At 50.5% G+C, this 4,897-nt stretch overlaps 1 long non-coding RNA gene across 1 annotated transcript; it reads right to left on the minus strand.

Annotated features, from left to right (window-relative positions):
- Positions 1-2,582: 2,582 nt before the first annotated feature.
- Positions 2,583-3,619, minus strand: LOC111093464. The gene is made up of 3 exons (XR_005382002.1): positions 3,554-3,619; positions 3,066-3,179; positions 2,583-2,783 (listed from the first exon to the last, which is right to left on the minus strand). It is a non-coding gene; the product is annotated as an uncharacterized LOC111093464 (long non-coding RNA).
- Positions 3,620-4,897: the final 1,278 nt, after the last annotated feature.

A 4,897-nucleotide genomic window follows, 5' to 3' on the forward strand; every position in this document is an offset into this window, starting at 1 on the left:
TATGTGGGGGAGTATTGTGTGTGTGAGTGTGTGTGTTTGTAAGGGGTGTGTGGATGTGTGTGTGCATGTGTGTCTGTGTGTATGGCCTGTGCTGTGTGTGTGTGTGTGTGTGTGTGTGTGTGTGTACCCCTGAATGTGGATTTTAACCACCTGGGACCTGTTGGCAGACACCCACCTCCGGAAGTGCTTCCTGTTGTCTCTGCAGCTGAGGGACCCACTCACAGAGGACGGCTTCCTCAGGCCTGGTCCCAAGTGACAGCCCTTCCCTCTCTGCACTCCTCCCACTGCCCTCTTCCCACATATTCGGTCTAGGAGGAGGCCTGGGCATCATCAGGATTTTTACAAGTGGGGCGCCTAGGTGGCTCATGGGTTAAGCTTGTGACTCTTGATTTCAGTTCAGGTCAAGATCTCACAGGTTGTGAGATCGAGCCCTGTGTTGGTTTCCACGCTCAGTGAGGAGTCTGCTTGAGATTCTCTCTCTCCCTCTGCCCCTCCTCCCTGCTCACACTCACACTCTCTCTCTCAAATAAATAAAAATCTAAAAAAAAAAATTTTTTTTAACAAATGTCTACGTGGTTCTAAAGTGAAGCCAAGGTGAGAACCCCTGTCTTAGGACAAGTTTTAATTGGGCCTAGTGGGGGGCCTGTGGGGTGCAGAATGTTAGAGCTGGCAGGGTTAATTTTGAATGCAACAGAACCATTTCTAATGATTTGTTAATATAGAATATTTTTTTTATAAATGCAGAAGAGAGAAAGTAGAGGATAGGTTTGGGCTACTCCTTGCTCCCTATGGTGGCCTAAGGAACTCCATGGAACGTGGTGTCTGAGTCTGTTCCAGCTGCTGTGACAAGTTACCACAGCCTGAGAGAGGGGTTGTGCCTCAACAGCAAACATTTATCTCTCACAGCTCTGGAGGCTGAAAGCCTGAGATCAGAGCCCCAGTAGATCCCGTGTCTGGTGAAGGCCCATCCCCTGGTTTGCTGACCACCTTGACCTCATTGTTTCCCCACGTCGGGGAGAGGAGAGAGAAGCAAGCTCTTCCATCTCTTCTTATGAAGGGCACTAATCCCATCATGCAGCCTCCATCCTCATGACCCAATCACCCTCCCCAAGCCTCCGCCTTCTAATACCTAACACCACCTCAGGGGAGGTTAGGATTTCAACACGAATCTCTGGAGGGCACGAACGTTGAGTCCTAAGAACTCCGTATCTGGTTCAGTTCCGTGGTATCATTAGTACCCTTCCCCGGACTTTGGCTTGTGGCCCTCCAGACACGTGGTAGGCAGGCAGGCACTTCCCCGCCTCTCCCTCCCCTTGTGGTTGAGAACAGCCATGGGTTAATTCCAGCAGTGGGTGGTGGGTGGAAGTGGTGGGTGGCCCTTCGGCCTGGGGCATTTAATGGTCCAGGTGAGACCCTCCAGACCCTTCAGCGCTGAGACCAGCAGTGTCGCAGAGAGGGGCTGTTCCAGAAACCTGGGCCTCAGAGTAGGGGCAGTAATAGCATGGAGCAGAGTCCCAGCTGACCTGCAGGGCACCCGTGGCATGAGAGAAATGCGCCTCAACCAAACTACTGGCCTTCCCCGCTCCTTACCTTGAATGAAAACAAAAGTGCATTTTGGACAAAGACTTCGTAGAAACATCACATGGGCTTCTGAATCCGATAGACCCAGCTTGGAACCTCCTGCCTGCTGTGTGACGATAGACAGGTTTCTGAACCTCTCTGAGCCTCAGTTCCCTAACAGTACTCACCTATGGAGTTGATCAGGGGATCGGTGTTAGTTTTCTTCTCTTCTATTGAAACTTTAGTGGGTACAGGGTTAAAATCCCTGCTTGCATCTTCCCCACCACCCTTCCTGACGGTACCATGAGTTTGGTTCAGGTGTTCACGCATCTCTCATGAAGCTCAGATTCTTCTGGAGGAAGACAGGCCAACTCCCACTCCGCATACTCCGCTCCCCACCCTTCACATGGTTTCGGGGTGTGCTGTGACTGAAGCAGCGCCCCCCCCCTAATAAATCTCAAGATTCTTGCTTGGACTTGGGCCCTCATGCTCCAAGAGGGGGGTTAACCTTGCTTCCCTGCATCATCTCTTTTTCCCGAGGACCAGATCTGTCCTCTGTGCAGAAAGCCTCGCTGACACTTGTTCAGACATATCCGACCCCAGCGGGGGACGCAGCCTGGGCTCCAGCTGGGACCCTCACTTATTTTCTGCTAATTAAACTTCCTAATCTAACAGAACCGAGCAGGTTTGCAAGGCAGGGGGTGCGGGAAAAGGAGCCCTTCCTGGCCTCGCAAGGAGGCAGCGTTCCCCACACCTCGGGCTAATAGAGATGCGCGTGAAAGTGCTTGTCTGGGCCGTGGTGACAGCTTGGGACCGAAGGCTGGAGCTAATCAGGGTTTCAAACAACCAGGAAGACCATGACTTGAGGGCAGACAGTTCAGCTTGTCCCTGGCAAATACTAATTACAATAATAATAATACTCTCCAAAGAACTTTCTCGCATTTGTGCGCAGGGGAAAGCAACCCACGTCACGGAAATGATGTGGCTTCATTTAACATTTACTACTTTCATTGAAGACTAATCGACATGATCCTGCTTGTTGGCTTCACTTCATTAAATTTTCCAGTGCGTCAAATTATACGGCTAGTGCCGATGGTGGATGTGGATGACCGAAATCTCTCTTTTTTCTGCCCTGACCGGGGGTTTATTGATCAATTTCTCAGTTGTGCTGTAACCGAGGGTCCCGAATCACCGAAGGGTTTTTCTTACAAAGGGCTCCCAGCCTGTGGAAGATTTGCCTTCTGTCACACACTGACCTGGTCATCTGGCCAGGTCTGGGGGGAGGACCCTAACTTGGGGGAGGTCCCTAAGCCACGCAGAGCCTAAGAGAGACCATGACGCCTTCTGAAAGTGACCTGTACGGAAGTTGTCCCAGGATCCTGATGGGCAACGCTTCTCCTGGAGCGACCCCCCCAACCCTGCTTACATCATCCCCACCCCCCAAAACACACTATTTCTGACCCAGGCTACCTGCCCCTTCCCTGCTCCCAAAGATCCTGGCTCACCTCCAGCTTTCTTTTATTATGTTGTCCTGTGTGGTCCCTTGACACTCCGCTTTCTCCGATAGACTGTGTTTGTCTGTCTCGCTGGTCCTTGCATGGTGCCTGGGCCTTGCATCCCTGCCCATATAAGAAATGTGTATTTGCTCTTTGCCTCGGTTCCTGGTACAGAGCTTCTTTTCTTCATTTTAAAGTTTTATTTATTTATTTATTTATTTATTTATTTAAGAGAGAGAGAGAGAGAGAGCAGGGGCAAGGAGAGGGGGGAGAGCAGGGAGGGGCGGGGGGGGGAAGGAGAGGGTAAGAATCTCAAGCAGACTCCACGCTGAGTACAGAGGCTCATCCCATGACCCTGAGATCCTGACCTGTGCCCAAACCAAGAGTCTGACACCCAACTGATGGAGCCACCTGCTAGCACAGAGCTTCTAAAACCCTCAGAATATCCCGAACGAGAAGAATATCTTTTATTTGTAACAAGCCCCTTTCCACTCTACCTGAATTTATGCTAATAAGGTGACCCTGGTGGGCCCTGAGGTTGCAGATTGGATGCTGGTTGCCATAGGAACCACTTATGTGATTAGAGGGTTGGAACCTCCAGGGAGGGGAGAGGGGGCTGGAGATTGAGTTAAATCACCAGTGGCCACTGATTTAATTAACTGTGTCCACATAATGAATAAAAAATGCATAAAACCCCCTAAAAATGGGATGCAGAAAGCTTTTGAGTTGGTGAGCTCAGAGAGGTGCTGGGAGAATGGTGTCCCTCAGAGAGCCTGGAAACTCTGCACCTCTTCCCCCATACCTCACCCCAAAAGCTCTTCCATCTGGCTGCCCTGAGTTGTGTCCTTGATTGTAAACTGACAATCTAATAAGTGTTTCCTTGAGTTCTGTTCAAGCCGAGGGCTGTTCAAGCAAATTACTGAGCCTGAGGAAGGGGTTGTGGGAACCCCTGATTGTAGAGCCAGTTGGACACGCTGCTGGCAATCGGGAACTTGAGACTGGCGTCTGGAGCGGGTGCTGTCCTGTGGGACTGGGCTTTTAGCCTGTGGGATCAGTACTAGCCCTGGGCAGTTAGCGTCAGAACAGAGTTGAATTATATAGGACACTCAACTGGGGTCTGGAGAACTGGTTGCTGGTGTACAGAAATCCCACACACTTAGTGTTACAAATGAGCAAAAAATAGCTCAGGGCCCTTGCCATGTGTCTGGGGAATCACATGACCTCAGGACCAGAATTACGTGCACTGCACTGGTGTCAAGCGCTACTTTGGTAGGGCTGCCTCAGAAAGATGAGGTTGAGAGCAGAAAAGAGGGAGGGAATGAAAAACTGGGGTATAAATCCTTATCTGGGAGCATCCTCAATGTAAATAAATATGCGGTTTGTCCTCTCCTGACCTCTGAGCACTTGCCATCACCCATCTTACAGTTTGTCCATTATGTCCTGTCACATGGCACCTTTAAAAAATTTTTAATTTATTTATTTGAGACAGAGTGAGCAAGAGACAGAGAGAGCAGCAGCAGGGGGAGGGAGAGGGGGAGGGATAGAAGGAGAAGCAGAGTCCCCGCTGAGCAGGGATCCCAACCAGGGGCTCTGGGATGGGGACCTGAGCCAAAGGCAGATGCTCAACTGACTAAGCCACCCAGGGCCCCCTGAATAGCACCTTTCACTTCACATTTGTATTGGAGTCAAGTAAACCTTGTGTCACATCCTCCAGGCCTAAGCTACCTAAACCGAAGCCGTCTTAGGCCTTACGCAGCAAAGTACTGTTTGTGCACGATGCAGGTGTTGAGTCTATACTGGCTTATTGGTTGATTTAACTTGAGTTATAGTAAACACAGCAC

The sequence above is a fragment of the Canis lupus genome, chromosome 31 (assembly GCF_011100685.1).
Source record: "Canis lupus familiaris isolate Mischka breed German Shepherd chromosome 31, alternate assembly UU_Cfam_GSD_1.0, whole genome shotgun sequence".
In the NCBI taxonomy this organism is placed as follows: Eukaryota; Metazoa; Chordata; class Mammalia; order Carnivora; family Canidae; genus Canis; species Canis lupus.